Raw genomic sequence first — 11,490 nt, 5'->3', positions numbered from 1 at the left:
GAAGCGATCACTAGGGGCCAGGTAGATGGTATTTTTGACCAACTTGGATCATAGACTTCTTGGAGTTGGGAATGGGAATGGGTGCCATAATGGAGAGACACTCAGAAACATAAGTGAGTAGAGGGTTTCTGCAAAGGAAATAGACAAAGGAGGATAAGGCAATCATGCAGGCGAATAAAAGTCTTATGGTCCAATAATATACAATGTTTATTATCTAAAAACATGGGGAAAACATTCTATGCACCTGGATAGGGAAAATGGCTAACAAAATAAGAAAACAATTTTAGAACAGTAAAATATTTAAAATCTGAGATCTGTAATAATGATGTAGTAGATATTATTATCTAGACAGGACTGACAATGCTGTGCTTAGTCACTTAGTCATGTCCAACTCTTTGAGACCCATGAACGGTAGCCCATGAAGCTCCTCTGTCCATGGAATTCTCCAGGCAAGAATACTGGAGCAGCTTGCCATGCTCTCCTCCAGGAGATCTTTCCAACCCCAGATCTAACCCTGCTCTCCAGCACTGCAGGTGGACTCTTTGCCAGCTGAGCAACCCAGAAAGCCTATAGGGCTGACAATAATCACATAATTACAGAGAATCAGAAAATAGAACTCTGATGTCTTTAAAAATATTTGCAAGCTTTTATCTTGCAAATTTTGCTTAAATACATATTATGAATGATATATAAAATCATATTTTAAACTATAAGTTATAGGATTAATAAATTTTATTTGACTAGAATTCCAAAACAACAAACACCTGATGAGTAAATTCTATTGGGCACCACTGGCTATCAAATACGAGTAAACATGGTAGAACTGAACTTGAGAAATCAGAAATAGATAGAAAATAAGGGAAACAATTGTCAGGGAGGAAAGTCCACTTCAAAAACTAATGCATCCTTTGTCAGGAATCACTTTGACATTTAGATGGTTGAAAAATTTTTTAATTGCTACAAATATTGGGTTGGCCAAAAAGTTCATTCAGGTTTTCTCATATGATATTACAGAAAAACCTGACTGAGTTTCTTGGCTAACCCAATAAATAGAAAGAGACTGAAAGTTAATGTGTTTATACACTAAATAACAGTCTACTTGTATTTGTGATAAGCCTATATGCTCTTTTGATTTTTTTTTTTACAATTTAATGATGGGTACCTTTAAACAGAGCATGTATTAAACAAGGGCATACTGATCTGACAACCAAGTTAATTGAAATGTTAAAAGTCTTCTGTTTTCGATGGGAAAAAGAAATCTTCCAAGAGAAGCTGTGTCCTTTTTAAAAGAGAGATCACAAAACAAGTGAGACATATGATGGTAGCCATTAGAGAGAAGGATGAATGCCAGTTTGTGAAGTGCTGCTTCAGCTGTCTCAGGAGAGTAGCTGCCAAGCACACTCAAGAAGGAAATACAAAATTAGACATCTGTATGTGTGCAGCATCCACCATGTTTGCTCGGAGGAGAGAGAACCATATGAAGCAAGACAGCAAAGGTGAAATCCAGCAAGATAGCCTACTTTATTGCCATGGCAACCCAACCCTGATGAAAAGTAGAAAAACAATAAAATATCTCTGAAAAAAATTTGTGCTATGAATACCTTACCAGGTTGAGGAAAGATGCACTCATGGAAAGAGCTTGACATTTTTACCATTTGGTGATTCACTGTAACAAAGCTATGGGTGCTGCTTTTGGGAAATGCTGCTTTAAAAAACACTGCATTTCCTAAATTATTTAATTTGAATGGTTGCTAAATTCAGATTTATATGTGAAAGCTGTAGTTTCAGATTAAAATCTTCAGTGCTATCACAGAGGTTAAAACGTTAACATTGTCACTCTCCTTGATGCTTTTTTACAATCTTTTGCTATATATTCATATAAATTATGTGTTCAGTAAAAAAAAAACGTTCAGGACATTTTGATATTAAATGAATTAGAGATATTTTTATTTGCTTAGATTGGATCCCCAAATTTCACCCATTAGTTTTTTTAAAATGTTCTTTCTTTCTTTAACTTTCTATTTTTTAGTATGCTGTTCAGTATGGAAAGAAAACATTTTTTTACTGTTCTGAAAATGTTTAACATTCACAACTTTCTAAATTTTCCCAAACTTCAGGCAATTTTGAGTTGCTCCTATGATTGTTTTTATTTTTAAAAGATATCCTGGTTTGTAGAAAACTCTGGGAAATTTGGTCCTCTTTTATCTCCCTCTTTTTAAAAAATTTTATTAGAGTATAGGTGCTTTACAAGATGTGTTAGTTTCTGCTATATAACAAAGGAAATCAGCTATATGTATACATATATACCCTCTTTTTTTGGAATTGCTTTCCATTTAGATCATCACAGAGCATTGATTAGAGTTCCCTGTGCTATACAAAAGGTTTTCATTAGTTATTTATTTTATGCATAGTATAAATAGTGTATATATGTCAATCCCAATCTTCCAATTACTTTTTTGAAAGTCAGCTTCATTGAAATAATTTACATACAAAAGATCTATTTTTAAATGTACAATTAGTTGTTTTGACCAATGTATACAGTCACATAATGAACACCACATTCAATTTCTTTGCAATATTATTTTAGCATTTGTCAAAGGCACTTCAAATCTTACTAACTTTCTTTTCATAAAATATAAAAATTTTGTACCACATCCTCCTTTGTTCTATTTTTGTCATATACATTACATGTTTATGCTATATACTCAGTAACAGGATGTTACAGTTTTTACTTCAGTAATAAATGTTTGTAAAGAAATTTATAGATGAGTAATATACACAAAAATATTTTATTTATATTATATTTATGTACATTATAGTATTTCTAATGTTGTCTTATAATATTTCTACTATTCTTCATTCCTTCCATTGACTTGAATTACAATCTGGTGGCATTCTCTTTCAATCTGATGGACTTCTAAGTACTTTTTGCAGTGCACTTGTGTTAGCATTATCTCAATTTTTATTAATTAGAAATACCTTTATTTCACATTCATTTATAAAAGAGAATTTTACTATACATTAAATTCTTAATTGGTATGTCTTTTCCCCTCAGCATTCTGAATGTGTTATTTCAGTGTCCTTTTGCTTCCATTGTATCTGATGAGAAATCAGCCATTAATTGTATCATTATGATGTATGTGATACAACTTTCAAGATTTATCTTACTTAGCTTTCAGCTTTTAGACCTTGATGCATTTAGGTGTAGTTCCCTTTTCACTTATACTAACTGAAGGTTCATTGAGGCTGTTGGATCTGTAAGTTAATATTCCTGGTCAAATTTTGAGTTTGGGGTCCTTATTACTTCAAACATTTTTCTGATCCTCTATGTTTCTCTTTTTCTCTTGGAAGTCCAATTATGCACATTTTGTAATACTTGCTATTGTTGTACATACCTCCAAATATCTGTTAACTTTTTTCAAAGTGTTTTTCTCCTTTCTTTGGATTTGAAGACTTTATCTTCAAGTTCCCTAATTCTTCCAACATCACAAATCTGCTGTTGAACAGAGAAGTTATAATTTTCACTATTACCTTTTTCAGTCCTAGAATTTTCATTCAGTTCAGTTCAGTTCAGTCGCTCAGTTGTGTCCAACTCTTTGTGACTCCATGAATAGCAGCACGCCAGGCCTCCCTGTCCATCACCAACTCCCGGAGTTCACCCAAACTCCTGTACATCTAGTCGGTATTGCCATCCAGCCATCTCATTGTCTGTCGTCCCCTTCTCCTCCTGCCCCCAATCCCTCCCAGCATCAGAGTCTTTTCCAATGAGTCAACTCTTCGCATGAGGTGGCCAAAGTACTGGAGTTTCAGTTTTAGCATCATTCCCTCCAAAGAACACCCAGGACAGATCTTTAGAATGGACTGGTTGGATCTCCTTGCAGTCTAAGGGACTCTCAAGCGTCTTCTTCAACACCATAGTTCAAAAGCATCAATTCTTCAGTGCTCAGCTTTCTTCACAGTCCAGATCTCACATCCATACATGACTACTGACTTATTGTTCAATAAGATTCCTAATTATTCCACTAAGATTCCTTATTGACTTGATCATTTCAATTATTCTTAACATATTTAATTATTTGAAATAAATAACTTAGTAATTTGATTATTTGAATACGCATTCCTTTAATTCTTTGAATAAAGGAATTATTCCTTCAAAGTCTCTAAATCTCACATCTGAACCCACGTGTGTGCATGCTAAGTTGCTTCAGTCATGTTCAACGCTGCTACCCTGTGGACTGTGGCCCACCAGGCTCCTCTGTCCATGGGGATTATACAGGCAAAATGCTGGAGTAAGTTGCCATGCCCTCCTCCAGGAGATCTTCCCAATCCAGGGATTGAACCCAGGTCTGCTGCATTGGTAGGCATGTTCTGTATCACTATGGCCACCTGGGAAACCCACATCTGAACCCACTTGAAGTCAGTTTCTATTGGCTATTTTTAAACTCTTGATTACTGTTCACAATTTTCTGTTTCTTTGTGTAGTTTGTAAAGAGCATGGCTGATAATTATGCTTGATAGATAATGCATTATAGTCATTCTGGACTCTCTGTTTTCCTGAAGGCCATTCTGTTTGAAACTGCACTCACATTGTGAAATATGTGTTCATCATGGTATGTGAGTACTGATGTCTCTGCTCAGTTTTTTTAAGCTTGATTTCCTTGTGGTCTCCTGGTGTCTGTATAGTTTATAGATTAGTCAATTATTCCAACAGAAATTATGCTCAGGTACCTCCAGTCGGGAAGTTTTTCATTTCAACGATCTCAGTTCTGTGTGAATTGAGGATTATTTGCAAAGTTCACACTCTGTGCAGGGTTTCAGTTTCCCTGAGCTCTCTGGGATCTTTTGCACACTCTTAGTTCAGCTGCCAGCCAATAATATTTGAAAAGTTTATTGTCTAGTTCTTTTCTAATTTTCTTGCTTCCAAGGGAAATTCCCTCTGAATATTTACTTGCTCTTCTAGCCACTCTGATACAAGTCCCCTACCTGATGCAGGTAAAAAGGTGATTTCACCAACCAAACTGATGAGGTAGGAACACCTCTATGCAAGAATGTCACTGGACTCATTTTTCATCCAATGGATAAGGAATTTCTTTTTTTAGTAAACACTTCTCAAGTTGTTGTCTGACTTTAGTCATTTTCTAGCATCCTTAAATTTGTTTTTAGTAATTGTGATCAGTTTTATGCTTTTTTTTCTCTTCTGATGGGAATTTCTCAATCACTTTCTAGGGTCATTTCTAGAAGAAAAGTTTTCACTTATTTATAATACACTGAGAAACTCAACTGAGATACTTAACACATTAAGGGAAAAATTTCATAGTAATTACCACAAATGAATTAATTTAAGTACCTGGGGAAATAATTAATATAAGCTATCAGAACAGTTAAAACTCTTTTAAAGAAGACTTCACTTTTGCATCTAAGTCTTCAAGATTTAGAATAATATTTGTTAATGAAATATATTCACGTCAGAGGGTACATACAACACTCTCAATATTATAGAATACTATTGACACAATGTAATCATTATAGCTTTAACAGCATATTACCACAAGCAGGACATACATGAAACTTTTATTTGTGAAAGTGAGGGAAATTAAAGAATATGTTCAACCCCAAAATATAATGATGAAATAAACAGGCATCAAATAACTTTCTCATATTAATAAAATATGTCTAGGCCCAAAATTATTATTACTTCTGAGAGAAGTAAAAATCTATTTCAAGAAAACAATATATCTTGATAATAATAGTCATAGCCTACTTTTATTGAGTTCTTACTATAGAACAACCATTATGCTAACCCACGTCACATGGATCTCACCTTTTTATCCTTATAGTAACCATTGGATTGGTGGTTGGTACCATTAGCAAAAATTCTGATACAGACTTTTAGAAGATCCATGCCTTCCTGTTGTACAATGTTTGTGTTTTGGGGTTGGGGGCTGGGGAGAGACCTGCTGTGTCTCATGTTTTTCTGTCTTTGGGGAATATTTAAAGTACTAGAAAGTGAGATCAACAAAGGAAAAATATTAATTAAGACACTGAAAGAAATAGCATTTTCTAGTGACAATTTAAATAATTGTCCATGTGATTGATAGCTGACTGAACTTTTATAATGTATCCCATTCTCTTTGAATTTATTATCATCTTACATGACCCTTGTTTCTTTTACCCATATTACTATAACATATGCAACACTAATATTTCAGGAATGACATTTCTATCACAATTGCTGTCTCCTCCTCCATCTCTGCATTTCCCAAATATTAAAAATAAAGACCTAGGTTTGGCTTTTCATGCCTTTCTATGTTACTTTTCCTTTTGTCTCATCCATAGATACAGTTTTCTTTACAATGCCAAATAATTGCTTTCATGATGTCTGTTATATTTGAATCACTTTCTCTATCTGTTTGCAGCATTCAGTCTTTAATAAAAGTCAAACTCCATACACATTTCCTCTAAGGATCGTTCTCTGAGAAAGAAATTTGTCCCAGTTTATGATATCTTTTTATAACTGTCAAGCAGTTACAAAAATTTCTCATGTTCAGGATCTTTAGTCCCCTTAGCAATGTTGTGTAGGAGAGATATCATTAGCGCTATTTTATACATGAGGAACTGAAGTAATAACTGAGTTATTAAAACCATATTACTAGCAATTGACAAAAATATTTCTCAAATCCAAGTTCTCTGTATTTCGTGACAATTTTTCCATTATGCCACTCTGCCCACACTGTAAAGTATATTGGAAAGTGAGTTTGTGTAGTGCACATAGGACATCCATCTAACTTAAATTAGTGTCTATTTGTAAAATAGACACAACACTGATGCAACTCATTAATATGGGAAGGATTACTTTTTAAATTTAAATTTATTTGTATTTAATTGGAGGATGATTGCTTTACAATATCGCATTGCTTTATGTCATATAGCAACATGAATCAGCCATAAGTATACATATATCCCCTCCTTCTTGAAGCTGCCTCCCACCCAATCCCACTATTTCAGGTTTTTGCAGATTACTAGATATATTAATAAGATTATAATATTAATAATAATACATTTCACCGAGCAACTATAGTGAAGCTGCTCAGTCGTGTCCGACTCTTTGCAACCCCATGGACTGTAGCCTACTACGCTCCTCTGTCCATGGGATTTTCCGGGCAAGAGTACTGGAGTGGATTGCCATTTCCTTCTCCAGAGGATCTTCCTGACCCAGGGATCGAATCCAGGTCTCCTGCACTGTAGGCAGAAGCTTTACCATCTGAGCCTTTGCAAATATATGGGCATTCTGCTTGTATTAGCTCACTAATTCTCACAACATATGAACTACCCATGTTCTTACCTAAGTTACAGTCCTTGACTTGTAAACTTGATTCCTTTCCTTTTTGCACATTCAACAATACTGTATTCCAATTAATGCTTCCATTTTTTCTTTCCTGTTTTCTCCTGAGCCCAAATCAATTTGTCTTTGCTCCTTACCTTCACCAGAACAGCTTTAATTAAAAATACACAGCTTTGGTTCTTATCAAATTTATCAGTGAGCACCACATTGCTAAATTCAGTGGTCAACTTCCAGCCCTTTCTTTAGTCTATCAACAGTATTTGACACAGATAATTATTCACTTTTCCTTAAATTTTTCCTCACCTGGTTTTCAGAACATTAGACTTTTGTTCCACGTCTTTAGCTACTGTTTTGTGAATTAACCTGTTTCCTGTCTCTAAGCTTTAAAGGATCTCTGGTTTTGGCATTTTTAAACATTTTTTCCAACTATACTCATAGCTTAGGTGATTTTTCTCAGACCCAAGGATTCAATACCAAACATATATACTAACTAATTCCAAATTTATTTATCCAGTAAGGAGCATTATTCTATACTATAGTTATATTTAACATCTTACTTAACATCTCCACTTTGATATCTAAAAGTCATCTCAAACTTAACATATTCAAAAATAGACAACTTTATTTTCCAAATGTGGGTCTAAACCCACTCTTTCCTATCTTCTTTCATCCCCTCTAAACTTTTAGTTACTTAGACTACACTGTAGTTACTTATTGCTGCTATTATCAAATTACCCCAAATTTCCTGGCTTAAAGAAGCACACATTTATTTGCTTACTGTTCTTGAGTTTAAAAGAATGAAAACTCAAAGCGATGAGAGCTAGGTCTTTTTTGTGTGGCTGTTTTTTTTGTTGTTATGGTTGTTGTTGTTTTGTTCTTTGTTTTTTCTCCTGGAAGCTCTAGGGGTTAATCCATTTAAATACTTTTTCCAGCTTCTAAGGGTTTTTTTTATTCCTTGGATTTTGGTCCTACATTACATAGCATTTTCACTTTCTGCTTCTATAATTACATGGTCTTTTTCCTCACACTGACTCTCCTTGAATTCCTCCTAAAAGAATCTTTCTATTAATTGGCCCTGCCCAACTAATCATGAATAATCTCCCATCTAAAAATCATTAACATAATCTCATCTGCAAAATCTCTTTTGACACACAAAGTGATATTCAGAGATTTGAGAGGTTAATTCAGCCTTCAACAGAGCATAAGCTTATAGTTATTCTTAATTCCTCTCATTCACAATTCACATTCAATTCATCAGTTAATTCCTCTTCTGACATATATCCATAATCGTCCTACTTTTTCAGTTCAGTTCAGTTCAGTCACTCAGCCGTGTCCAACTCTTTGTGACCCATGAATTGTAGCACACCAGGCCTCCCTGTCCATCACCAACTCCCGGAGTCCACTCAAACTAATGTCCATCAAGTTGGTGATGCCATCCAGCCATCTCATCCTCTGTCGTCCCCTTCTCCTCCTGCCCCCAATCTCTCCCAGCATCACAATCTTTTCCAAAGAGTCAACTCTTCTCATGAGGTGGCCAAAGTATTGGAGTTTCAGCTTTACTATCAGTCCTTCCATAGAACACCCAAGACTGATCTCCTTTAGGATGGACTGGTTGGATCTCCTTGAGGTTTAAGGGACTCTCAAGAGTCTTCTCCAACACCACAGTTCAAAAACATCAGTTCTTCGGTGCTCAGCTTTCTTCACAGTCCAACTCTCACATCCTTACATGACCATTGGAAAAACCATAGCCTTGACTAGATGGACTTTTGATGACTAAGTAATGTTTCTGCTTTTAAAAATATGCTATCTAGGTTGGTCATAACTTTTCTTCTGAGGAGTAAACGTCTTTTAATTTCATGGCTGCAGTCACCATCTGCAGTGATTTTGGAGCCCTCAAAAATAAAGTCTGACACTGTTTCCACTGTTTCCCTGTCTATTACCCATGAAGTGATGGGACTGGATGCCATGATCTTCGTTTTCTGAATGTTGGGCTTTAAGTCAACTTTTTCACTCCCCTCTTTCACTTTCATCAAGAGGCTTTTGAGTTCCTCTTCACTTTCTGCCATAAGAACCTCATCTGCATATCTGAGGTTCTTGAGATTTCTCCTTGCAATCTTGTTTCCAGCTCATGCTTCTTCCAGCCCAGCATTTCTCATGATGTACTCTGCATATAAGTTAAATAAGCAGGGTGACAATATACAGCCTTGACGTACTCCTTTTCCTATTTGAAACCAGTCTGTTGTTCCATGTCCAGTTCTAACTGTTGCTTCCTGACCTGCATACAGATTTCTCAAGAGTCAGGTCAGGTGGTCTGGTATTCCCATCTCTTTCAGATGTTTCCACAGTTTGTTGTGATCCACACAGTCAAAGGCTTTGGCATAGTCAATAAAGCAGAAATAGATGTTTTTCTGGAACTCTCTTGCTTTTTCCATGATCCAGCAGATGTTGGCAATTTGATCTCTGGTTCCTCTGCCTTTTCTAAAACCAGCTTGAACATCAGGAAGTTCACGGTTCATGTTTTGCTGAAGCCTGGTTTGGAGAATTTTGAGCATTACTTTATTAGTGAGTGAGATGAGTGCAATTGTGCAGTAGTTTGATCATTCTTTGGCATTGCCTTTCTTTGGGATTGGAATGAAAACTGACCTTTTCCAGTCCTGTGGCCACTGCTGAGTTTTCCAAATTTGCTGGCATATTGAGTGCAGCACTTTCACAGCATCATCTTTTAGGATTTGAAATAGCTCAACTGTAATTCCATCACCTCCACTAGCTTTGTTCGTAGTGATGCTTTCTAAGGCCCACTTGACTTCACATTCCCTTTTAACCACAGTCTTGTAGAAATCACTATCATCTGGATTACAGCAATACCTCCAACTGGTTCCCCTATTTCTAACCTTGCAACTGCTGTAGTATGTTCTCCACCTACCACCAGGGTGTTGTTACAACTGAAGTCTTGATCACTTTTCTGCTTAGAACTCTCTAATGGTTTCTAGTTCCACTCAGAATTATATTAGATTATTATCATATTTTTCATATTTCTGAATCATATGTCTCCAGCTTGCCTGTCTCCTCTTGCCTCCTATTGCTTGCTATTCACATACCTGCATTATTCCTGGATTAATCTTAGGTTGTTTTGCACATGTACATTTGAGTTTAGCATACTTTTCCTTAGATGGTTTCACAAGGCTAAATCTCATTACCTTTAGGTTTCTCTCACACTTTCAGGGATGCTTTTCTGATGTTATCTCAAATAGTCAGTTCAGTTCAGTTCAGTTCAGTCGCTTAGTCGTGTCCGACTCTTTCCTACCCCATGGAGTGCAGCACGCTAGGTTTCCCTATCCATCACCAACTCCCAGAACTTACACAAATTCATATGCTTTGAGTCGGTGATGCCATCCAACCATCTCATCCTCTGTCATCACCTTATCCTCCTGTATTCAATCTTTCCCAGCATCAGGGTCTTTTCAAATGAGTCAGTTCTTTGCATTAGGTGGCCAAAGTACTGGAGTTTCAGCTTCAGCATCAGTCCCTCCAATGTATATTCAGGACTGATTTTCTTTAGGATGGACTGGTTCGAGCTCCTTGCAGTCCAAGAGACTCTCAAGAGTCTTCTCCAACACCACAGTTCCAAAGCATCAATTCTTCAATGCTCAGCTTTCTTTTTAGTCCAACTCTCACATCCATACATGACTACTGGAAAAACCATAGCTTTGACAAGATGGACCTCTCTGGCAAAGTAATGTCTCTGCTTTTAAATATGCTGTCTAGGTTGGTCATAACTTTTCTTCTAAGGAGCCAGCGTCTTTTAATTTCATGGCTGCAGTCACCATCTGCAGTGATTTTGGAGCACAAGAAAATAAAATATGTCACTGTTTCCAGTGTTTCCCCATCTATTTGCCATGAACTGATTGGACCAGGTGCCACGATCTTAGTTTTCTGAATGTTGAGTTTTAAGCCAAGTTTTTCACTTTCATCAAGAGGTTCTTTAGTTCTTCTTTGCTTTCTGTCATAAGTGTGGTGTCATCTGCATATCTGAGGTTATTGATATTTCTCCCGACAATCTTAATTCCAGCTTGTGCTTCATCCAGTCCAGCATTTCTTTTGATGTACTCTGCATATAAGTTAAATAAGCAGGGTTACAATATACAGCC

The sequence above is a fragment of the Oryx dammah genome, unplaced genomic scaffold (assembly GCF_014754425.2).
Source record: "Oryx dammah isolate SB20612 unplaced genomic scaffold, SCBI_Odam_1.1 HiC_scaffold_28, whole genome shotgun sequence".
Classification (NCBI taxonomy): domain Eukaryota; kingdom Metazoa; phylum Chordata; class Mammalia; order Artiodactyla; family Bovidae; genus Oryx; species Oryx dammah.
Note: the sequence above shows the minus strand (reverse complement) of the source record.